The sequence below is a fragment of the Hyla sarda genome, chromosome 1 (genome assembly GCF_029499605.1).
Source record: "Hyla sarda isolate aHylSar1 chromosome 1, aHylSar1.hap1, whole genome shotgun sequence".
Taxonomy (NCBI): Eukaryota; Metazoa; Chordata; class Amphibia; order Anura; family Hylidae; genus Hyla; species Hyla sarda.
Window position 1 is genome coordinate 454,806,695 of NC_079189.1, and position 26,862 is coordinate 454,833,556.

At 40.6% G+C, this 26,862-nt stretch overlaps 1 protein-coding gene across 3 annotated transcripts in view; it reads right to left on the reverse strand.

Annotated features, from left to right (window-relative positions):
• TMEM132C (transmembrane protein 132C) overlaps positions 1-26,862 on the reverse strand; it is a 595,756-nt gene that overhangs the window by 414,765 nt on the left and 154,129 nt on the right. Inside the window, exon 1 of one of the 3 annotated variants that reach the window (XM_056533701.1) lies at positions 707-819. The exons of the other annotated variants lie outside the window; for them this stretch is intronic. The gene's annotated coding sequence lies outside the window, so the exon portion shown is untranslated. Of the gene's footprint in view, positions 1-706; positions 820-26,862 lie in introns of those variants that run through there. 3 annotated transcript variants of the gene reach the window in all.

A 26,862-nucleotide genomic window follows, 5' to 3' on the forward strand; every position in this document is an offset into this window, starting at 1 on the left:
CTGCAGCTCTTGGGGTCCTCTTTCCCTGCTCTGCCCAACTTCTAGGGGCAGGCAGATTGGGGGATCTGAACTCCCCCCCCCCCCCCATTGTCGGCTGAGACACTGTGATTGGTCCACAGGGACCAATCACATTGATCGCTGAGCAGGACCATCCACAGATGGTCCTGGGGGGGCTTGCAGAAGGGACTTCTGCAGGTTAACCCGTGCGATGCCATGCATTGCTGGGTTGACTGAATGCCTTATATAAACGGCAGAATGTGCAAAGTACCTGCATAATCCGCCGTTTATAGAAGGCATTCTGTGGGAAGGGGTTAATAGAGTCCAAGTAGAGTTATTGTATATGAATCAATCGATTGTAATGCACCAGTAATTATGAGCCATGGGGATTATTCGCAGTCCTTTAGTTCGCAGTTATCGAATGGTACAAATCCCTGGTATTTACTTTTTAAAGGGGTTACACAAGTAGTAAATACAAAAAAGACACTTTCTTCAGAAAAAAACAGCATCAAACCTGTCCTCAAGTTGTGTGTGGTATTAAAATTTGGCTTCATTCACTTCAATGGAACTGAGGACAAGAGTGCTGTTGCTTCTATAAAAAAAAGGAGATATGAGTTTTCTAACCCTGGATACCTCCTTCAAGGTAGTGGAGGAAAACTCCTTTACATACAAGACAACCTATCTATCTATCGTACGGCTGGCAGTGTACCAGGGTGGAGATATGCTGGCTGAGGCTCAGAAGAGAGGAAATGACGCAAGGTGGCAAGGCTTTGTGGGACTAGGTTCGGCTACTTTAACACTGAGTTGCAATGTCTGTTTTACAATGATTTCCCATGTCACGCCCCCTCCCATAGACTTGCATTGAGGGGGTGGGTCGTGACATCACAAGGGGCAGAGCCGTGACATCACAATACTCCGGCCCTGTATTGTGAGTCATCAGACATTGAGCGATCTTCGCTCCTTGAGGCTGATGACAAATGGCTGCTGCAGGAGAAATTGCGGGGGTCCCCAGATGTGGGACCCCACGGTCAAACATATTATCCCCTATACTTTGGTTAGGGGATAAGATGTCTAGGGCCAGAGTACTCCTTTAAGGGTGACATCTAAAACACTCTTGGCTGTTTGCTTCCTACAGCCACGCCAGACTTCTAAAGTAACACAAAATAGTGTAATAAGAGCCTAGAAAAGACCTAGAAAGAAATTCTGACCCGAGACTGATCTTTGCCAGTCTTGTAGACTTTAAAGGGAGTTGTAACTTGCATGCTCAACCATTGAAACAGAAGGCACAGAAGCCCTCTACTGGATATCTAGCATTTATCTTATAAAAATAACTAAAATTCTACTGTTGCTTGTTTTTTCACCAGATTTGGACAGCACCAGTGCTTATGGTAAGCCATTTTATAGGCACTGGTACTGTCCAAATCTGTATGGTTTTGCTAATCAGTGAGTAGCATTCATTTGTTGTCTTGTGTAGGACAGGGAGGACACTGAAAAAGCAAGAGATAGAGGGACGTGGAGCATGAGTCCGGCAGACAACACAAAGCTCCCTCCAGAATGTCCTCATTGTATTAAAACTGGCTAGTGCCGGGATGCTAGAGGAATTCAATTGACTGATGTGACCCAAATTTACAGAAATGGGCCAAGTGGCCCACTGTGTGACAGACCCACCGGGAATCTGAGTGTTAGAGCAGATAAAGGGAAGAGGAACTCTGACAAAGGAATCTGTCTCTCTCTAGATTACCCTTTTTTTTTATTTTGGTGAAAAGAATAGGATCAGTGATAGCTCCAGTTCCTTTTCCCAAAGTAAATTAAATTGGGACTGATCATTGCATGTATTTAAATTTAAGGCCAGGGCACATAAAAGAGTGCATGATTTATGATAATAATAAAGATCTTATTCTTGGCCACTTCAATTACATAGTTTTATATTACTACTAACACTTTCACAATAAAATATAAATGTATATATGTATATATATATATATATATATATATATATATATATATATATATATAAATATATATATATATTTTTTTTTTTTTGCACTAGCATTTAATGACCGTGATGTGCAGATTAGAAAAATACTTTATTAAGAGAGATGAAAACTCAGTTTTATCTGATTTCATAAAGAGAAAACAGTACTTTCTTCTGTCACTTTCCACATGAATCCAATAGATGAAAAAAAATAAATAAATGCTATGCTCCATCAGGGTCTATATGCACAGAGGTATTCTCTAGTAGAAGCATTGCTCTCTGGGAAAAAATATCTCTCTGGAGTCCAGCTATACGATTTTAGAACTCTTTGGGGACACAGCTCGTAAAAACTCCAGAGATAAAAACTCTCCTATCTACCGAACCCAATAACTTCATACTGTGTGTGACCTACATTTAAAGCAACTTTACATTTTTTATATTTATTTTTAACTAAATGTAGGACAGAAATTGGTTGCAATCAAGGCAAAAGTACATTGAAAATGAAAAAAGAATAAATGCATAAACTATGCTATAAGCTTCTGTGACAGATCTGAGTTTAGGCTTCTACATTCTTTCCCACAAAAGAACAACTTGTTGAGATTTGATAACTGCCAAAATGGTAGCTGTTGGGTACATCACTTAGACATTACACTTTAAAAGAAATTTCTGAGTTGCTAAAGGGTCAAAAAGAAGCAGATCATTTCAATCCTATGACAAAGGATTTGCTAAAAAAAAAAATATGTTTTAAGATTATTTAATAGTGTAATGTTAAATGGTATGGAATTTTCCAGTCATGCTTTGACAGCACACACATATAACATACGTTCCACTCCTGGATATAACTACTGAAATATAGTTATCCTTTATGATGCCTCAGGTTATAATATTTTCCACATTAAATGGTCTTTCCTGGACCATTGTAACTTTAATCCATACTTAACATACAATGTCAGAAACTGTTCAAATCTGTGTCTCTTGTGAATGGCTGGAAGATCTAACTTATCAGAGTGGGCATTTTACTGGAAAAATCCCCGTACTACTGAAAAGTATGCACTGCTTAGTTGTCTAGGAGCGCCTCCCTAGAGTATAGTGCCATACTGTACTGCTCTTTACCTGTACCAGGACTAGCTGCAGATTTGGACACAGTGGCCGCTCCATTTTATATCACCAGTACACTGTGCATGGTGTACATGACCCTGGAGAAGCCCCATTCCTCTATGTATAAAGTGATTTATAGCTTCTGGTAGCTTCTAGTACTGACCATTATATATAAAGACTTGCTTTATCTGTATTGGTTATATTATAATCTTTTTATAAAGTGGTACTCTGAGAAACAAATCGAAACCCATAGACCATCCTTTCAACCTATTTAATTGACTAAATGTCATTCATTAGCTATATAGAGCAGTTTCCCCTCTTTGGTTGTCACTTACATGCATGAAGTGAGGGAATGACATAATTCAGTCATCCACTATGTCCCTGTCCAAATCCCTCTCAGAATGCAGCCCCCACCCTCCTGAGAGACACAGACCATGTGTTTTCTGCTGCTTCCCAATGTAGGAGGTGTGTGCAGCCTCAGCCAATCAGACACGGAACCTTTCACCAATGCTCAGAGCAGGAGGGCAGGCAGGGCAGATGATCGCTAGGAGATGTAGGCAAAGGAAGAAAAGGACGGCCACCAGAGAGAACAGAGGCCACAGGAGCCATGTATATCAGACAGGATGGTTTGCAGGGAACATATCCAGGAAGTTTGGTGGCTTTGGAGCATATATATATATATATATATATATATATATATATATATATATATACACACACACACCTCCCTGGAGTGGCCCTTTAATTGTATTAATTTATTTATTTTTTGGAGACTTCGGAACCAATTACTAGTTTTCCATAGAGTTACGGTCTCAACAATGGTTTTAACATACAAGGTTTATCCCGCAACAATGAATATTGTAACTTAAGTGATCACTGTACTAACTACTTAACGGTTTTTTATTTTATTGTATAACATAAAATTTTACCAAAACTACACAATTTGCCAATCAATGTGGGGGCAAAAAAAAAATATTATTGGGGATGTTGAGCTTAAAGAAAACAAAAACATACATGTATGTCACTTATTGATCGCCATGTGATGCTACAGGTCAAAAATTCTTTTCATTTTCATTATCTTGCCCAGGTCTGTGCAGCATTGTTGTTTTCATGCAGCCAGTGCTATCTGTGGATGGGATTAACAATATAAAGGAGTAAGTACATTTCCCTTTTTTCCTCTCCACTCTTCACACTTTGCCTCTATTTACATGTATGACCTTTAATTACAAGGCATAATATTCCCAAAACTGTGCTTTTCTGCTGCTCACTAACACTGCACGATGTGCTGTCTACTTTAAAAAAATGTCAGTACCTGAAAGTATTGCATTTGATGTTAACGAAGATGTCCAGCGAAGAACAACTTATCCCCTATCCGCAGGATTGGGATAAGTGTCAGATCGCAGGGGTCCGACTTCTGGGACCCCCTGCAATCTCCCATATGGGGCCCCAGTTCGGCTCTGGCTCTAAAGCGCGTCTCGTACCCAGCAAGTATGCTGTTCAAAACACGCCCCCTCCATTCATCCCTATGAGAAAAGCGGAGAACAAGCATTCATGTGTCTCCCTCTCTCTCACAGAAATGAAAGGAGGGGACAGGTTTCGACCAGGTTACGTGATGGGTGTGAAACGTCCTTACAGCAGCAGAGCCAGCAGAGATCATGGGGTGTCCCAGAGGTCGGACCCCCATGCTTGCCAAGCAGTGCCCGCTTGCCTCTTGATAAAGCTGGTGGTCCAGCGAAACATGTGGAGGGGGGAAGTGTGAAAGATTTTAATATAGGTAGCCATCTGTCCAAGTATCCAGTTTAGTGGTGTTCTGCAGGCACCGTTATCTGGTGTGATTTATATCAAACATTGAACCAGTTGGTCATTTCACATCTATTAGGAAAGTGGATTACAGTGGCTCCTAGTATTTTAATACAATTTGTGTGCGTACAATACAATAAAGATTGCACTTTTAACTCACGTCTTTAGGGTGTATGGGAAGAATGGTTTTTTTTGGGTCATCTTTGGATGATCTATAGGAATTTATTGGATATTGTGACCCTCCATACACCGGTCTCTCTCTTCCTTTTTGGACCCCCATGCTTAGACACTTATTCCCTATCCTGCAATTGGGGATAAGTATTTTTCCGCTTGAGTTAGATATCGATGACCTTTTTCTACTTTGTTATGGGGGTGGCTCTTTCTATATATATGTATTCTTTTTTCCTTTAGCTTCTGTCAGGTATTGTACAATAATGATACTTTTCTAGACCATTTTAGAGCTTCTGTTAATTTTTAATAGCCAGTCTGTTGCGCAGAAATAATGGAAAATCAGAAGTTCTGGATTAATTTGCTATAATGAATTCTGCCCCTCGTAATTTATGTTTTTGATGCAGACACAATTATATTTCTACAGATAATGTTTGCAGTGCAGCAAGCATATTATTTTCATTCAATGTGACACATAATATGCCCTCTTTTCTAATGTAAAGGTTAGTGGAAGACACATTCGCCAGAAATCTGCATATGTTAGCAGATTCCCATGAACATTGGTTTAAATCTGTTTTATTGCATTGAACAGGAATTCAGTTTTTTGGAATCCATTGATATTGACAGATACTACATATTAATTAAATAACCAGATCAACTCAATGAAAGTTCAGGATTCGAGGCATTGCTTCCCTTGAAACACCTAAACTGAAGACTAAATATAAAGATGAGTTATGTGGTCTGAAAAATAGCATGTTTTATTTTTACAATAATCAGAATTAAACATTCCAACAGGAAGAACATAGTTGTGTCATACATTTTCCACCACTATCCAATATATTCCCACTGTATCTCCCACTGTATTTGGCTATGTGAATGGAAGTTCTTGGCAGCATAGATATTCATTATTCCTTACAATACTGCTAGCTTTTTAATGCAGCATTCACTACTTTCATCCGTTTTTTGGAGGGAAAATCCCTAAAAAAGTCTTTAGATGAAGAAATGTTTTCGCTAGGGCACAGTGTAGAGATAATATAGAGTAGATTAGATTTGACAGATAGGCCCTACCACAAAACAGACAATTGATGAATTGTCTGCTACTTTTCTATACTTCATACTTGACCCATTAATTGGATTAGGTCAAATGCAACATTAGACAAAGGCACTCTACATAAATGCAAAACACAGTTTTAAAAATTTTTATTCTCTTTATTTAGAGAACAAAGCAATAAATAATTACAGAAGAATGCTTCCATGTAAATCTTGCTCACCAAATAAAGCAACTGTGGTGTCCCAGCACCAGTAGCTGTCCTGTGGCTTCCTACTGCTGCAGGCAACTTGGCTGCACAAGGTGCTGGGCCCACTAGAGACTTGTGGTTATATTAATTTGAGTTTCATTTTATTATAAATTAATAAATATTTTCTTATAAATTATGCTATGTATTCAATGTATAATGTGAGTGTACTAATGTGTCTTTAACTGTATTACCCATGAGACCCTGCAGTGTACCCCATGTGACCATGTGAGCCAATGGGACCCCAAAAGTATCCCTTGTATATTGAGGTGCAGGGGGGAAGTTAGTAAGTTCACTCTATTATCTAGTTATTACTAGTTCACCTAGTGTGTGCTCCTGAGCAACAGCTAGCTCAGGTGTGCTGTGTGTTGTGTGCTCTAAGGAGAGGCCTAATTCTAATCCAATCTCTCTACTGGTCATCCTGCAAGAAAATACTTGCGTGTGGGAAATTCATGCCCCTGTGGAGAAACCTACAGTATATTAGCAGGACCCTAGCTACCAGAATTCATTCATCCAACTACTACAAGTCCCAGAACGGCAACAGGGCTCTCAAGGGGTTACGCTGCACACTCGCACCAAGGCCAGCTGTATATGCAATTCCACCTGCATTGGCTCAGTAAAGACAGTTATCTGTAAAGTGATGTCAGTGTGTTTATTTGCTCATTGTGTCCAGCCCAGCAGAAGCTATCCTTATACCTTCAGACCGTGGATCGAAAAAACGGTGCCCTGGCATCACAAAGTGATCAGGTACTCTTACTCTAACTAACCCGTAGCCGCCACACAACTATGTAATGCAATAGAGCACATAAAAAACGACCACAAAGTAGGAATGCCATGTCAAGAAGGGCACAGTGCAGCCCTATCCTGCACCTCGCTTCTGTCTTTACCTGCTTGGATGATATGCCCTTAATGGCAACCCCTAACTGAGCAAGGAACTCTACACTAGGCCAAGTTCTTGCTCATGCTCCATACTCCATGTAGTGACTCCACTGCAGCCTTAGCTCCTATTCACTTAAAAGGAGTTGCGGCTTCGGTAGCACTGTGCCTTTACTACATGGAGTACAGAGCCAACTGCGTCCAGTCCGGTACACTATCTTTTTGGATAGGCCATCAATAGTATATTTCTGGAAAACCCCTTTAAGACTGTTGGAAAAGCAATGTGCAAAGCTGATATCAGAAAACATTACCAGTCTGAATAATGTATGGTAAATATGAAATATTTTACATGACTATTATCCTAAAATGTTGAAAATGAAATATATGAAAATACTTCATCTATAAGCTGGTGTCTGTAAATTTTACTATCTTGTTATTAACATTGTAAATAGAAATGATGACAGTCATCACCACATAATGAATGGGAGACAATAAAACAGATTAAAAAGTTACAATGAAGCTTCAAGGAAGAGTTGGTATTAATAATTTATCTTTATTTATTTATTTATTTTTTTTTTCAAATCTTTATTTAGTTTTTTCAACCAATATAAGACAAAGTTGTGAAGCATAAATTGACAAAGCTGTAAATCAACATTGCTTGAGCATGAATCGAAAAAGTCAATACCTTCGAAGATACAATGAACTCCTGTTCACAATCTAAGGCAACTAAAGGTGCTGTCATATGGGTATACATTTCTTAATATGAATTAGAAGTAATCTGTCTAGCGTTACCTCAAACTGCGTCAAAGGGCAGCGGTAAAAAGACGTTCTGTGTATCTTTCACTTATCGAATTAAATCAACAAATTATTGAAAGTCATTTGTATCTAAATAATTTATCTTTATTAACAAAGAAAATTTCTTATATTAAAGAACCACAAAGCCAAATACTACAACAACAACTACTACTATTAATACTATGTTAACAGTTTTTTAAACCATTTCCAATTTGTTCCTAAAGTGTCCACCCTTAAAGGTTATTCTAGACATTTATTATGCACTTAGACAAGGCAACCAATATGATAATAATCCCCTGCAAACCTGCATGGGCCGGACCCAGTATTGTACTAGATGTTTTCTCTGGTTGTGTATGCATGGTAAATATTAAGATAAATATGTTGTGAGTGCAGTACTTTTATACCCATGGAAACAAAATACAATCTATATTGTGTATCCTTGTAAACCCCTAAATCCTGAAAGGCTGTCACAGCACATCATAGCTATAATCAATGAATATATGTATTCTATTGTCCTAGTATACAGAAATAATTGTCATATCTAACCAAAATGTTCCCTAAGCTGTTTCTCATGACCAACAATTGATAGATCTGGTAAAGATAAATAAATAGAAAGATAAATAGATAGATAGATAGATAGGCTTGATGATGGCCATGTGAGGTGGCCACCTGACCGGAAGAAGCGTCTGCCTATGACGCGAAACGAGTCGTCTAGTGGTACGCCTCCTGCATCGAGAACGGCGTCTCTCGCTCCCCGCATGTGGATGCCTTTCACCGAGTGTTCCATACCAGCATAAGAAAGAAGGACTTTTAACGTTTCAAGTGGGTGAGTGCAGCGTTATTTCTCATGCTTGCATAGTTTTGCAATGTTCATTTACAAATCTATTTAACTTTCTGGCACCAGTTGATTTAAAAAAAAAAATGTAAAAAATGTTTTCCACCGGAGTTCCCCTTTAAATACATGCATTGTTTTAAAGGCATAACGGATGGAACTAAAATAAGGTTCCAGCTGTGTAAAGCAATGCAACTGTCTTTTCTTTAGATTAAATATTCCTTGACAATCCATGTAAAGCACGCAACAAGCCTGGTCTTTGTTGTGTTTTTGGCAGAGATCACGATCTCTTGTGTGATCTCAAAGGTGCCATTGAAAATGTCTCAGAACCTTAATCCACATCTGTTATTCCTGTGTAACTTGACCAGTGTTTCAGACATGCACCTGTGCACTGCCTGCATTATGTGTGGTCCAGACCAGCAAAATCTCCCTAAAGAAGCAAAGAATCCTGACAAATATCCAGAGATGGCTGTCCTGTCCAAACGATATCAATGAAACCATGTAAATTCATTGCTGCTATTAGATCTATGTGACCAGATATGTCAGATGGTCACAGTATACCCAGCTGTATGGTATCTGCAATGACTAAAGATTGGCGATTCCCTGTATGTATAAATTCCAATGAATTACAATTACTATTACTATATGCTATACTCTAAGTTATAACTACTATTACTATATATTATACTATCCGAGTAAAGCAGGTCATAGTATTGAAGCAGCCAACTTTTATTGGTTACCACCAGCACTGCTTGTAACCAATAAAAGACCACAGCCTTTTGCAAAGAAATTGGAGTCGGCTGCTTTAATGCTGTGACCTGCTTTCCTTGGATGTTAATGCTCTGGACTGGTTATCTGGATGGTCACCTGCATAGTAGCTGGAACTGGTGCTGCCTTCCACTTCTCGATATATACATTATACTATATACTACCGTATATACTCGAGTATAAGCTGACCCGAATATGAGCCGAGCCCCCTAATTTGACCCCAAAAACCCAGGAAAAGTTATTGACTAGGGTGGGAAATAAATCATCCCTCCATGTCATCATCCCCCCTGTCATCATCCAGTCCCCCGTCATCATCACCCTGTCATCATCACCCTGTCATCATCCCCCTCGTCATCATCACCCTGTCATCATCACCCTGTCATCATCACCCTCGTCATCATCACCCTGTCATCATCCCACCCCCCTTCATCATCACCGCCTGTCAATCCCTTTATCAGTGGTCTTCAACCTGCGGACCTCCAGATGTTGCAAAACTACAACTCCCAGCATGCCCGGACAGCCATCGTCTGTCCGGGCATACTGGGAGTTGTAGTTTTGAAAGATCTGAAGGTCCACAGGTTGAAGACCACTGCGGCCTTCGTCATCATCCAGACCTCCCTTTAGTTTTCTACTCCCCTCAGTGGGAAGGAAGGGTGAGATGGTCCGGGCCATCTATGCTGCAGGGACCGTCCGGTGGGGAGGGTTAGTCGTTCCGGGCTGTCTATCTTCACCGGGAGGCCCTCTTCTCCGCTCTGGGCCGGCCCCGGACTAGTGATGTTGCCTTGACGACGACGCACAGGGACGTTCATGCGCAGGGACATCACGGACATCTGCTGCGCACGGACGTCCCTGTGCGTCGACGTCAAGGCAACGTCACCAGTCCGGGGCTGGCCCGGAGCAAGAAGAGGGCCTCCCGGTGAAGATGGACAGCCCGGAACGACAAACCCTCCCCACCGGACGGTCCCTGCAGCATAGATGGCTCGGACCAGCTCACCCTTCCTCCCCACCAAGGGTGGTGAGTAGAAAACTAAAGGGGGTCTGGATGATGACGAAGGCTGCAGTGGTTTTCAACCTGCTGACCTCTAGATGTTTCAAAACTACAGATCCCAGCATGCCTGGACAGCCGATGGTTGTAGTTTTGCAACATCTGGAGGTCTGCAGGTTGAAGACCACTGATAAGGGATTGACAGGCGGAGAGTTCACTCGAGTATAAGCCGAGGGGGGCGTTTTCAGCACGAAAAATTGTGTTGAAAAACTCGGCTTATACTCGAGTATATACGGTAAGTGATAATTACTATTGGTAGTAGTTGTATTCAAAAACATAAAGTGTGTTCCTGAACGTGATTTCAATAATAAAAAAAGACTCTTGGTTTTGTCCAGACTTAGCCTCCAGCAGTGGTAAGTGAAAACAACTATTTTATGTAATTCCATGATTTTTTTCACCTTGAAATGAGAGTTAGACAGGCTAAAACACTGCACCAGACACAGAAACCACAATGTGTTTAATCTGATTTTTTCTTCCAACTGGGCTCATAGCAGTAGGAGGTTTTCAAACCTAATATTTGATCAAAATGAAAACCTGGTTTTCTTTTCACCTCCAAACAAGAAAACCTCTCAAAATGATGGCCTTCCCAGCAAGCACTCATTCACACAATACACTTTGGCAACACCACTTTAAGTAGTAATTCCACTCAGCATTGTGTAGGGGCTTTCGGTAAATGGAAAATATCACTTGGAAATGTTTGTGGTGCCATTTCAACATATCAGATGTCTAATAAGCACTTGATGTATTTGTGAAGCACAAACATTTAATTTGACCACTAAAATAGTAATTATGTGACAGCATTGCTTGGAAACTTCAGTACATAAAAGACATTATGGTGCAAATATATGCCCACTTTTAAAATATGGACAATGGCAAAAGCCCTATAAAACAGCTCTCCTACAGACAAAACATACAAATGTATCAGTCTTAATTCCATTACAGTTTAAATATAAAAAAAATCTATGATAAATATTTGTATTCTTTATATTATACTAAATTGTACGTGTGATATCATTTATTTTTCTTATGCGGACTAAATGGTACCATATTTGTTTGCACTGAATAACCATAGTAGACATGATGGTCATAAAAAGTACAATTCAGGAATCTTGGATGCAGCAGGACAAATATTAGGTGGTGTCACTAGTGTCCTCTCACCACTCCTATGGCCCCAGCAGCTTAGAGAACTATTAAAGGCTCAGATAACTGTGGGACAAACACTATGTAATCGAGCAATGATTGTATGATTCTGCTGCCATACAATGGCCTTCTGGGCACTTACTAGCCCATTAGTGCACTGTATGGCTCTGTACAGACACAGCATGATGCTACAGTGGGGCAAAAAATTAATTAGTCAGCCATCAATTGTGCAAGTTCTCCCACTTAAAAAGATGAAAGAGGCCTGTAATATTCAGCATAGGTATACCTCAACTATGAGAGACATAATGAGAAAAAAAAATCACACTGTTGCTGGTATTTTGGCCCATTCCTCCATGCATATCTCCTCTAGAGCAGTGATGTTTTGGGGCTGTCACTGGGCAACACAGACTTTCAATTCCCTCCAAATGTTTTCTATGGGGTTGAGATCTGGAGACTGGCTAGGCCACTCCAGGACCTTGAACTGCTTCTTATGCAGCCACTCCTTCGGTGCCCAGGCAGTGTGTTTGGGATCATTGTCATGCTGAAAGACCCTGCCACATTTCATCTTCAATGCCCTTGCTGATGAAGGTTTTCACTCAAAATCTCACAATACATGGCCCCATTCATTCTTTCCTTTACACGAATCAGTCATCATGGTCCCTTGGCAGAAAAACAGCCCCAAAGCATGATGTTTCCACCCCCATTCTTCACAGTAGGTATGGTGTTCTTTGGATGCAACTCAACATTCTTTCTCCTCCAAACATGAAGAGTTGAGTTTTTACCAAAAAGTTCTACTTTGGTTTCATCTGACCATATGACATTCTTCCAATCCTTTTCTGGATCATCCAAATGATTTCTAGCAAACTTCAGATAGGCCCAGACGTGTATTGGCTTAAGCAGGGGACACATCTGGCACTGCACGATTTGAGTCCCTGGTGGAGTAGTGTGTTACTGATGGTAGCCTTTGTTACTTTGGTCGCAGCTCTCTGCAGGTAATTTCCAACCCCCCGCCCCACCCCCCCGCCCCCGTGTGGTTGTGGGATTTTTGCTTTCTGTTTTTGAGATACTTTTGACACTACTGGGTGAGATCTTGCGTGGAGACCCTGATCGAGGGAGATTATCAGTGGTCTTGTGTGTCTTCCATTTTCTAATAATTGCTCTCACAGTTGATTTCTTCACATCAAGCTGCTTGCCTATTGCAGAATCAGTCTTGCCAGCCTGGTGTAGATCTATATTTTTGTTTCTGGTGTCCTTTGACAGCTCTTTGGTCTTGGCCATAGTCAAGTTTGGAGTGAGACTGTTTGAGGTTGTGGACAGGTGTCTTTTATACTGATAACAAGTTTAATACTGGTAATGAGTGGAGAACAGAAGATACTCTTAAAGAAGAAGTTACAGGTCTGGGAGAGCCAGAAATCTTGCTTCTTTGTAGGTGACCAAATACTTATTTTCCACCATAATCTGCAAATAAATTCTTTAAAAATCAGACAATGTGATTTTATGGATTTTTTTTTCTCATTATGTCTCTCATAGTTGAGGTATACCTATGATGAACATTACAGGCCTCTCTCATCATTTTAAGTGGGAGAACTTCCACAATTGGGTGCTAACTAAATATTATTTTGCCCCACTGTATATGGTTACATGGTATGAACATAAATTCACAGTATATAACTCTGGGATTATGTGAGAAAGGTATACTTTTATGTGGAAATTATTGGGCACTATATTGGCACATGTGGGAGAAATATTGCATACCCTGTCAACAGTTTGGCACTATGGAGTTTGAAACAATGGCTGTGTTAACCACCGGTAAAAGATATAGACATTCTGCTAGCTAAACTAAATTAGAAAAAAAAAAAAACATCCCACATACATCTGATGTCGTTGTTTAGAGGTTGCCAGCAATGCCATGCCATGAGCAGTGATCCCAGTATGGCACATAATCGCTGAGGCCACTTAGACCAGGTCCCATGCTGGAATGGCAAATAATTGCTGACAACCTGTAATAACAGGGCAGGGTATTGGAAAGGTGAGTACAGTTTATTTTTTATTTTTTTTAACATTTACTGCTTGTATTCTTTCTTTGAACTATCAAACAACCTGTTTAAATATTTATTTGCTTCATTTATATGCTTATTTTGTAGATGCTAAAACTAAACTTGGAATAGCCATGATATTTTCAAACAACTGTAACTCTGTAAATCTGAATCTTTTTTTATTTTTTTAAGATTATTTAGATGGTTCCCTAAAATTACAGTAGATGTCAGAGCAAGGTAAGGAATTTTACATGTTCTACCTATATCATACATAGACTCAATGTCATATAATTATTTCAAATCAAAACATAGTGATAAATAGGTTGGCCTAAAAACTTACAGTTTTGGGGGGAAAAAAGAGTCTTAATTTCTAGCAGCATTTATACATTGTCTCATCTAGTCAACTTCCTTTCATTGTATGGGCATATGTATGCAGTAGAGAAGGCTTCCTTGTCAAGCCAGGGAGAAAAGGTGCTATAAAGTTTTAGTGCTCCTGGCACTTCCATTTCTTACATTTATTTGAAAATGAGCATAGAACTGTTAGGGGCAGCGCTCCGGCCATTCATTCTGGCCGTGAGCGCCCCCTTACATCTGTGGCTCTGGGACTCGCGGTGCGGGACGCACACGTATCCTGGGTGTTGCCATGAGCCATTCCATCCGGCCATGAGCGCACCCCTTCTGTTAGTCTCGGTGGCTCCGGGACTCGTTATGCGGGACGCGCCCGCATGTGAGCCCTGGGCATCTCCTTACCTCTTGCTGTTCCAGGTCCATCTTCTTCTCTGCATTGCTGGCGCATGCATCCCCCTTCCTTAGGGTGCGTGCGTGCTGGCGTTACTAGATTTAAAGCGCCAGTATACCCTTAATTGTTTCCTTGCAGGGCAGACCCTATATTAGTCTGGCCCCTCCCTATCATGGTGCCGGATCTGCGTACTTTGTGCCATAGAGAAAGTGTTCTTTTTGTGTGCCTTATTAGTGTTCCTGACCTCCAGCTTGGGACCTGACCTTGATCCTTTGCTGCCTGCCTACTGACCCTTTGCCTGTGACCTGACTACGCTTCCTTGCTTCCTTCCTTCTGACCCATGCTTCACCTGACTATGCTTTATCATCTGTGTTAAGTTTCATCTGGGCGACCTGGGTTCGCCTACGCAGCAAGTCCATCCCACTTTGCAGTGGGCTCTGGTGAAAACCAGCGGCACCTTAGACTCCGCTCCCTGGTATGGTTCAGTTATTGTCCACACAGGACAGCTGATCCACTACTCAGCCGTTTACGGTAAGACCGTTACAAGAACACTATATTTCCCCTTTTTGCAGTCGAGGTGTAAACATAACTAAATTTTACCTGGAAACATCAATGTTTCCTATGATGTTGCTTTCCAACATCATAGGAACAACTGAGAAACAGTAATGTAATGTTGGAAATGCTACTAAAGTCTGCCACAATAATCACATAAGAGTATAATTTTTCGACACTTTGACAATAGACCATACATATATGTGCTAGCACATTGGAAATAAAGCTTGAATCCACCAGTTTTAATCAGGTTCAACTTCAAACAGTGATAGAAGCCCATGAGATGTGTGGTCCTCCAACATACGGACCTGGCAGATTTATCAATCTGTGTGCGAGAAAAAGTGGAGAGTTTTCCCACAGCAACCAATCACAGCTCAGCTTTCACTTTACCAGAGATCGTTAGCTGAGCTGTGATTGGTTGCTGTGGAAAAATCTCTCCACTTTTTCTCTCACACAGTTTGATAAATCTGGGCCCATGTTTTTTTTTTTGATTCATTGGCAAATTGAAATAGTATCTAAAATAAATGCAACAAACAGCCACTTTTCTGCTTGTCAGCATGATTGTCAGTGTGTCATTTAAATAGGAATCACACATTATAAAATACTTTCTGAAAAATGCATTAGGGTATGTCACTCAGAAATTCTTCAGACCTTTTTTTCACATTTTGTAATGTTGTGGCTTTGAGCTAAAATTAAACAAAGAAAATCAAGTTTTCACCATCATTCTGCATTCAATACCCCATAATTACAAATGGAAAACAGAATGTCAGAAATCTTTGCTAAGTTATTGAGAATGGAAAGCTAAAATCTTTCATTGAAGTATTCAGACCCCTTAGGCTATGTTCACATGACAGAATGTCTGCATAGAAATGTGCCAACTCATAGACTGCTAGGCATTCCGCGCGGACGCCACACAAAGAATGAATGTGTGCATTCTTTGTGCGGACACAGAAAATGGAATTTCTGAAATTTCACTGTGTGCAAAGTGCAGCAGAATCCCATTGAATTCAACAGGACTCTGCTGCAGCGGAATCTCTGTGCCAGATTCCAATGCGGAATCTGGTACGGAAATTCTTACATGTGAACATGGCCTCACTCATCACTTAGTTGAAGCACCTTTGGCAACAATTAGAGGCTCGTCTTCTTGGGGATAATGCCACAAGGAAGTTTACACACCTGGACCTGTGGATTTTCTGCAAATCCATTCAAGATCTGTCAGACTGCATGCGGACAGTTGGTGGACAGCCATTTTCAGGTCTCTCTATAGATGTTCTATTAAATTCAAGTCAAGGCTTTGGCTGGGCCACTCAAGGACAATAACAGAGTGTCCCTAAGCCACTCCTGTGTTGTCTTGTCTGTGTGATGAGAGTTCTCAAGTGCAGTCTAAGGTCTAGAGCACTCTTGATTACATTGTTATTACAAATATCTCAGTACTTCAACCCTTACCAGTCTTGCTGTAACAGCTGCTGAAAAATACCCTCACAGCATGATGCTGCCACCATCACGCTGCACTGTAGGGATGGTATTAGGCAGATGATGAACCCTGCCTGGTTTCCTTCAGACATGATGCTTGGAATGGAGGCCAAAAACTTCAAGATCGATTTCATCACATCAGCGAATCTTGTTTCTCACTGTAGTCCAGTAGATGCTTTTTTCATATTCTAGGTGGGCTTTCATGTGTCTTCTACTAAAAAGAGGCTTCTTTCTGGACACTCTTCCATAAACACCAGATTTTTGCAATGCTGCAGTGGTGGTTGACCATCTGTAAGTTTCTCTCATCTACACAAATGATCTTTGGAGTTCAGCCAGAGTGACAAGTGAGTTCTTTGCCATCTCTCTTACCAAGGCCCTAGGAAGAGTCCTTGTTGTTTCAAATGTCTTATATTTAAGAATTTTGGAGGCCACTGTTCAGTTTCAGTACAGAAGAATCTTTTAACTCTTCTCCAGATCTGTGCTTCAATGCAATCCATTATCTGAGCTGTACAGGCAGTTCTCTCCGCCTTATGGCTAGGTTTTTGCTCTGATATGGATTGTCAGCTGTGAGACCTTATATAGACAGGGCTGTATCTTTCCAAATCCTGTCCAATCACCTGAATTGACTACAGGTGACGCTGATCAAGGTGTAGAAACATCTTGGAGGTGACCAAGAGAAATGGAAGGAGCCACAGCTAAATATCGTGTGTCATAGCAAAGGGTCTGAATAATTATGTCCAGGTGAAATGTTAGCTTTTCATTTTAATAGCTTTGCAAACATTTTAAAAATTATGTTCTTAAATTTATTATTTGGGTGCAGATTTACAGGGGGAAACTTGATCTTTATTTTTGCATTTTGGCACAAGGCCTTATAACAAAATGTGAAAGAGTCTGATGACTTTAAAGCACTGTATCTAAAATAGCATTTTCTGCATTGGATATTCTTAAGCTAGTAATACTTAAAGCACATCTGTACTGTTAGGTTACTCTTTAGAATAAGCTGTCATGTGCATGTATAGCACTCTTTCTAGCTACTATATAACTTGTGTTTGTCATTTCTCACCAGTTTTTCCCCTCCGCAGACTCAATCTCTAAATTTCTGTTGACCCAGTGGTAGTTAGACTACCTGTTATGATGTCTCCTATTCACTGCACACAAAATGGAAGATCTTGCTTCTCTCTGGGGGAGATTTACCAAAACCTGTGCAGAGGAAGAGTGGTGCAGTTGCCCATAGCGACCAATCAGATTCCTTCTTTCATTTTTAAAGAGGCCTGTAAAAAATTTAAGAAGCAACTCTTCCTCTGCACAGGTTTTGATAAATCTCCCCCTCTGTCTCTATAGCAGCATGGAGGACTATATACAGCTGCACTATGTGAATCGAGCACAGGGTTGAGAAGGAAGAATTACTAAAACCTGTAGCAGTCAGATAAAAAAAGACCCTCAGGGAACCTGTTTTTTTTTTTCAAATTAGGACAACTTCAAGGGCACTGCCCTCTTCTTCAGGTCCACTGTATTTCTGCTTTGGCATCATTTCTGTGTGCCTCTTTCAGCCCCTGTCTCACTCGGGAGTTCCCTCCTCCCCACTCAATAGACTTCTATGGGCAGAATGAAACTTGATGCTGTATTGAGATCTTAAAAAAGAATTTGAAAGTTTCCCAAAGATATACATGAAATTAGGAGTAAAAAGGAAAGGAGCTTTCTTAGTGGGGAAAGAAGCATTTTTTTCTGATAAGATACATTACAATGTTTCTTCTATTCACTTGTTCTATTGATTTATGCCAAGTTTGTTAAAAGGTTAGTGACCATTTTAATGTGCTTCATTAAGGTCACAGACAGAATTGATGTTACTAAATACAGTATACACTAGTGTGAGGCTGTAAATAGACGTACAGACTATTTCTATTCATGAGTATCCACCTGAAAACAATTTTCAACTTGGAGACGTTACTATCAGTCAATGCTCAATAACAAGTGTGTTCAGGTTATTTAAGGACATGATCCAGAAAAATAATAATGTGAGTAGGCACCATGAAAGGTGGCTGTACTATAACACCTGATCCACTGCAGCGTTTATGTATAATGTCTTCTGGAGATATGGATGAGTTCATTGAGTACAGGGTTCTTTTAAGCTGTGATCCAACTATACTCATGCGCACGTCAGACAAAAATTAACGTAGAAACTGCAATGCACTTGTTTTATAAATATTACAAATCTGTTTAAATTTAACAAAATTTTCCACTTGTCCTACTGTTACCTCATTTTGTTCTTGAGTTAATACTGGAAGCTATGATGTTATATGAAGAACAGTTTTTTGAATAAATAGATAGCGAACATACATTACGAGTATCGAGGTGACTCCAAATCCAGCTTTTTTTATTTATTTATTAATAAATGTATTTTATTAAACTCCCAGTGGAGTGGTTGATGGAAGGTGATAAATAGTGAAGACAGTTGAATATAGGGGTAAATACGGTTCTTACCTCACCTGTCTTTATAGGAGCTTAGGGATCATCTTTGATGTATTTTTACTTCATTGTTCATAGATTATGGGGAGTTGAACTTGTAACTTGCTACTCTGCTCTACTTTTAAGACCACAAATAAATAAAATTAAGGCAAATGACCAGACTGGGGTTAAGGAATAGTTCCTTTTTTATCTACTGTACAGTACCCTATGATGATTTATTCCCCAGATAAAGGGTTTATCAAACTCTATACATCAGGCAACAGCATTAGAAGAAGCAAATGTCAGCATTGTTGACCACCATACTCTATATTATATATATATATATATATATATATATATATATATATATATATATATCAAAAATGAAAAAAATAGGGAACCTTTAAAATGTTAATATTTATTGTATCCATTAAAATATGAAAAAAACTTTTTTGGAAAAAATCACACCACGTGAAAAAACTAAGAATGTATTGCCACCGCCATATGTTGGTATCTTTCTTGGTGCTCACCTCTCCACATTAATTCATACAGATGAGAGCCCCAACATTGTATTCTTATATTCTTATATTAACGCCACAGTCTATTTGATCACTGTTCACACTTCTAGTAACGACACAGTCTTTTGATCACTATTCACACTTGGTTTTTAGAGCCAAGCGAAAATAATCATGCAAATTTCGCAATTGGAATCCAAAAAACTGTTAGTAATTTACTTCTAGTAACGACACAGTCTTTTAGTAACGACACAGTCTTTTGATCACTATTCACACTTGGTTTTTAGAGCCAAAAGAAAATAATCATGCAAATTATGCAATTGGAATCCATAAAACTGTTAGTAATTTACTGCATCCAGTGCCATATACTTTAAATCACTGTTCACAGTCTTTTGATCACTGTTCACACTTGGTTTGTAGAGCCAAGAGAAAATATTCATGCAAATTCCGCACTTTGAATCCAAAAAACTGTTAGTAATTTACTGCATCCAGTGCTATATATTTTAGATCACTGATCACACTTCTAGTAACGACACAGTCTTTTGATCACTGTTCACACTTGGTTTGTAGAGCCAAGAGAAAATATTCATGCAAATTCCGCACTTTGAATCCAAAAAACTGTTAGTAATTTACTGCATCCAGTGCTATATATTTTAGATCACTGATCACACTTCTAGTAACGCCACAGTCTTTTAGTAACGACACAGTCTTTTGATCACTATTCACACTTGGTTAGAGCCAAGAGAAAATAATCATGCAAATTCCGCAATTTGAATCCGTAAAGCTGTTAGTGATTTACTGCATCCAGTGCCATATGTTTGAAATGGATGATTTACTACATGCACTGTTCCTTTTGATGTTATGGGAACACGCTTCAGTGATTGTCCGTAATATTTATTATATATGAATGTCTGCGTTTTTACAGATATTTAGCACCAAGCTCAATCATCCACACACAACAAATTGGTACAGACTGGAATGTCTAATATAGATGTTGCACCAGACTATTCATCCATAAAAATTGCATCAATGTGAACAAGGTGAAGGCGTTTTATATAACTTTTTGTGCAAAAAGCTTCCTTGTCCCATGGGTGTTTGTACAAAGTCCAATAGGTCCACTATCTGCATGTGTATCAGCGCCTTATTGGATATTGCACAAGAAACTATTTCGTCTTTGAGGGCCAGTCCTTCCACCAGCAACAAGGTACAGCGATGGGGAGCCCCTGTGCCCCAACTTTTGCAAATCTGTACCTTGGCTGGTGGGAGGACCAAAAAGTCTTCTCGGACGAAATGACAAAATGGACAGACCATGTGAATATCTGGCTTAGATTTATCGATGATATTCTGTTAGTATGGAATTCTACGGAGGAGGAATTTGAGCAATTTGTATCAGCACTAAATAACAATGATCTTAATCTGAGGTTCACTTCAACAATAAGTAAGACCCATCTTGAATTTTTGGATCTTCAGATTCGGATCATGCCTGACTGTACAATCGAGACCTCCTTATATAGAAAACCTACTGCAACGAATACCCTTCTTCGGTGGGATATAGGTCATCCACTCCCGCTGAAGAGGGGTATTCCAACCGGTCAATACTTGAGGGTGCGCCGTAACTGCTCCACCCTAGGAGAGTTTAAAATCAAAGCGCAGGAATTAAGAACTAGGCTGAGAGCAAGAGGCTACCCAAATAAAATATTGAAGAAAGCCTATAGTAGAGCTTTAAGGAGTCAAAGATCGAAATTACTTATCCCCCAAAAAGAAAAAGAAAAAGAGAACACGAATACAGTCAGAATTATTGGAACTTATGATGATAAAAACTTTGAAGTAAAAAACATAATCCAGAAATATTGGCCAATCTTAAAAAGTGACAAGACCCTAGCAGAAACTCTATCAGAACAACCCCAGATAACATACAGGATGGGTCAGAATTTAAAGGATAGACTTACTAAAAGCTGTTTTGAACCATTAACATCTAAAGAAACATGGTTACAAAAAGGGGTGACGGGTACATACCGATGTGGGAAATGTGTGATGTGCCCCTTCATTAAAACAGGAAAAAAGATAACCAGTGCAAGTACAGGACAAGAATTTATGATTAAACAACTGGCAAATTGTAACACAAAAGGGGTAGTCTATATGCTAACCTGTCCATGTCCAGCGAACTACGTGGGTAAAACATTCAGGTTTTTTAAAAAAAGACTCCAAGAACACGTAGCAGACATTGTACATAGCAAGGACACACCAATTGGAAATCATTTTTCTAAGTTCCATGATAGCTGCCCAGAAGGCCTGCAAGCTCAGGTAATAGAAGTGATCCCTCCCCCAAAAAGAGGAGGGAGTTGGGACAGACAGCTCCTACAATGTGAAGCATCTTGGACTTTTCAGCTAGAAACGGTGAAACCACGGGGGCTGAATGACTCTATATGTTTTTCCTGCTTCATTTAATTGGTACAGTGCTCAGTTCCCTAAAATACCGATTTTGGGTGTAATCCAGTCCAAAGTCATCTTAAAGTATTTAAACAAACTTATTTAACATCAATAGACCAATAACAAAATTCAATTGTAAAGTACGGACAATAGATTTCTGGAAAGAGGAAACTCTTTTCCCCTGGATACGTATCTAACGATCCCCTTCCAGGCACCTGGATCTAATACCTCCTTTCTGCTAAAAGAACACAGTGACGTGTAGTGGAATGATAGGAGGATCCAGTGATGATGCGGTGAAGGGGAGGGTTACACACCTGTATAAATAGCAAGTGGAGATTTGAATCAGTGTGCGACCGCCATCAGAGTTATGCACAAGCTCACTCCACAAACAAACAACAAAAAGAAAGGAGATGCTGGAATAACAAAGCCTAAGTACGGTTCCTGATGAATTAAAGGCTGAAGGAAACGCGTTGAACCGAAATCTTACAGAGGAGCTGTGTGAACGAACACAAGGAGAAGACATCAGGTTTTTTTTCTCACGTCCTCTATCAATTTGCCACCATGTGTGTGAATATATGAAATGAAATCATCTTAGTATTCTAAAGGGATAGTGCAATAATATATGAAGCTTAAACATGTCTATTAACAAAAATAACTAAACTAGTAACACGTTTGCAAATGTAAAAATACTGGTTTAAATATATCTGGGATTAAGTGAAGTTCATTTAAGAGGAACTGTGCAATATCCAATAAGGCGCTGATACACATGCAGATAGTGGACCTATTGGACTTTGTACAAACACCCATGGGACAAGGAAGCTTTTTGCACAAAAAGTTATATAAAACGCCTTCACCTTGTTCACATTGATGCGATTTTTATGGATGAATAGTCTGGTGCAACATCTATATTAGACATTCCAGTCTGTACCAATTTGTTGTGTGTGGATGATTGAGCTTGGTGCTAAATAACTGTAAAAACGCAGACATTCATATATAATAAATATTACGGACAATCACTGAAGCGTGTTCCCATAACATCAAAAGGAACAGTGCATGTAGTAAATCATCCATTTCAAACATATGGCACTGGATGCAGTAAATCACTAACAGCTTTACGGATTCAAATTGCGGAATTTGCATGATTATTTTCTCTTGGCTCTAACCAAGTGTGAATAGTGATCAAAAGACTGTGTCGTTACTAAAAGACTGTGGCGTTACTAGAAGTGTGATCAGTGATCTAAAATATATAGCACTGGATGCAGTAAATTACTAACAGTTTTTTGGATTCAAAGTGCGGAATTTGCATGAATATTTTCTCTTGGCTCTACAAACCAAGTGTGAACAGTGATCAAAAGACTGTGGGGGGCATTTACTAATCTTTTACTATGTAGTCTGGTTTTTACCCTGTTTTTTTCTACTTCATTTTTGACTATGTGCGACAAATTTACTAAATTGTTGCACGGCATTAATAAATTTGGCACACATAGGCAAAAGTGGGAAATTTACTTCATGTAGTAGAAAAAATAGTCTGTTCCTTTTTCCTGCTGTCTGAATAGGTTTGGCTGCTGGTTTCCTTCTGGATCTTTTGTTTTTGAGTTTTTTTTTAGCTTTTTCACCACATCTAAATAATTCAATAACTACAGTGGTCCCTCAAGTTACAATATTAATTGGTTCCAGGAAAACCATTGTAAGTTGAAACCATTGTATGTTGAGACCATAACTCTATGGAAACAGGGTAATTGGTTCTAAAGGCACCAAAATGTCATCCAAAAATAGGAAAAAGTGACAAAGAAAAATAAGTAGATAACTGATATAGATAAAGCAAATCCTTACATATAAAAGTAATAAAGATCTGCTGGGAGCTGTAAATCACTGTCTATGTCAGTGTTTCCCAAGCAGGGAGCCTCCAGCTGTTGCAAAACTATAACTCCCAGCATGCCTGGACAGCCAAAGGCTGTCCGGGCATGCTGGGAGTTGTAGTTTTGCAAAAAATGGGGCCACCCTGCTTGGCAAACACTGGTCTATGTAGAGGACAGGAGCTTCTTCAGGGGTCCTGTACAGTACAGGCAATGTCCAAAACAAGTAATGGAGTTGCCCTCACCTGGTGTCCAAAAGAGCAGCTAACCCTGATACAGGTAAAGTGTACAGAACATGTAATACCAGTCAGTGCATACACTTCAGTAATACAGGGGTTTTACCAGTGAATGCCCATTTTGATTGGTTGGTTCTTCCAGCCATTGACACGTTTTACAGATCTGGACTGTCTGTAGCATTGTATGTTGAGTCTGGTTTCAACTTACGATGGTCCAGAAAAGACCATTGTATGTTGAAACTATTGTATGTTGAGGCCATTGTAAGTTGAGGGATCACTGTAAATTGTAGTCATGGCTCAGAAGTGGTAAACGGCGTTTAGTGTGTGTGTGTGTTTATTACATTTTTTTAACACAGTTTTTTTCTCCCTAAATGTACTTACACTTTTTTTTTTTTGGTTACTTCTTCTACAGATCTGTGTATCCTGTGGACTCCTTCGGATTCGGTGGACTACTTCGATGACCAGCGTTTTTCTTTGCTTGATGTTAATAAAATGGTTAACGAGGGCTTGTGGGGGAGTGTTTTTTGTAATAAATTTTTTTTAAAACCTGTTGTGTTTTATTTTTATTTTACTTTACTAGACAGGCTTAGTAGTGGAAGCTGTCTTATAGACTGAGTCCATTACTAAGCCGGGCTTAGCGTTAGCCACAAAAACAGCTAGCGCTAACCCACAATTATTACCCCGGTACCCAACACCACAGGGGTGCCGGGAAGAGCCGGTACCAACAGGCCCGGAGCGTCAAAAATGGCGCTCCTGGGCCTAGGCGGTAACAGGCTGGCGTTATTTAGGTTGGGGAGGGCCAGTAACAATGGTCCTCGCCCACCCTGGTAACGTCAGGCTGTTACTGTTTGGTTGGTATTTGGTTGAGAATAAAAATAGGGGGACCCTATGCGTTTTTTTAATATATTTAATTATTTATTTAAAAAAAAAAAAACGCATAGGGTCCCCCCTATTTTCATTCTCAGCCAAATACCAACCAAACAGTAACAGCCTGACGTTACCAGGGTGGGCGAGGACCATTGTTACTGGCCCTCCCCAGCCTAAATAACGCCAGCCTGTTACCGCCTAGGCCCAGGAGCGCCATTTTTGACGCTCCAGGCCTGTTGGTACCGGCTCTTCCCGGCACCCCTGTGGCGTTGGGTACCGGGGTAATAATAGGGGGTTAGCACTAGCTGTTTTTGTGGCTAGCGCTAAGCCCAGGTTAGTAATGGACTCTGTCTATAAGACAGCTTCCACTACTACGCCTGTCTAGTAAAGTAAGAAAAAAACACAACAGGTTTTAAAAAAATTTTATTACAAAAAACACTCCCCCACAAGCCCTCGTTAACCATTTTATTAAAATCAAACAAAGAAAAACGCTGGTCATCGAAGTAGTCCACCGAATCCGAAGGAGTCCACAGGATAAACGGATCTGAAATGAGAAGAAAACAAAAAAATGGGTTAGTACATTTATTATCACCTGCTCACACATCTCCCGCCCCGCACGACTACAACTGCCAGCATGCCCTTACAGTAAGGACATGCTGGGAGTTGTAGTTGTGTGGTGCAGGAGATGTGTGGCCAAGTGACAAGCTTGTCCCCTGCCCCCAGCTGCAGGACTACAACTCCCAGCATGCCCTTACAGTAAGGTGGGGTGGAGGCCGGGCACAGTGTTTCCCAACCTGGGACTTGTAGTTTTGCAACATCTGGAGGCACCCTGGTTGGGAAACACTGTTTTAGGCCAGTGTTTCCCAACCAGGGTGCCTCCAGATGTTGCAAAACTACAAGCCCCAGCATGCCTGGACAGTCAAAGGCTGTCCAGGCATGCTGGGAGTTGTAGTCTTGCAACATCTGGAGGCACCCTGGTTGGGAAACACTGGCCTAAAACAGTGTTTCCCAACCAGGGTGACTGTTTTAGGCCAGTGTTTCCCAACATCTGGAGGCACCCTGGTTGGGAAACACTGTTTTAGGCCAGTGTTTCCCAACCAGTGTGCCTCCAGATGTTGCAAAACTACAAGCCCCAGCATGCCTGGACAGTCAAAGGCTGTCTAGGCATGCTGGGAGTTGTAGTTTTGCAACATCTGGAGGCAACCTGGCTGGGAAACACTGGCCTAAAACAGTGTTTCCCAACCAAGGTGCCTCCAGATGTTGCAAAACTACAAGTCCCAGCATGCCTGGACAGTCAAAGGCTGTCTAGGCATGCTGGGAGTTGTAGTTTTGCAACATCTGGAGGCAACCTGGCTGGGAAACACTGGCCTAAAACAGTGTTTCCCAACCAGGGTGCCTCCAGATGTTGCAAAACTACAAGCCCCAGCATGCCTGGACAGTCAAAGGCTGTCCAGGCATGCTGGGAGTTGTAGTCTTGCAACAACTGGAGGCACCCTGGTTGGGAAGCCTGCGCAACTTACCGGCTTCCGTAGGATCCAGCGCTGCACGACACTGCCGCGCGACACTGCCGCGCGACAGTGCCGCGCGACGATCTCCGACAGCGATCGTCGCTGGAGCCTCGGAAGGGTAAGTGAACTTCTTCGCCGGTCCCCTTCAGCTGTTTAGTTTTGCAACAGCTGGAGGACTACAGTTTACAGACCACAAACCAGTGGTCTGCAAACTGTGGCCCTCCAGCTGTTGCAAAACTACAACTCCCAGCATGCCTGGACAGCCAATGGCTGTCCAGGCATGCTGGGAGTTGTAGTCTTGCAACATCTGGAGGCACCCTGGTTGGGAAACACTGTTTTAGGCCAGTGTTTCCCAACAAGGGTGCCTCCAGCTGTTGCAAAACTACAACTCCCAGCATGCCCGGACAGCCAATGGC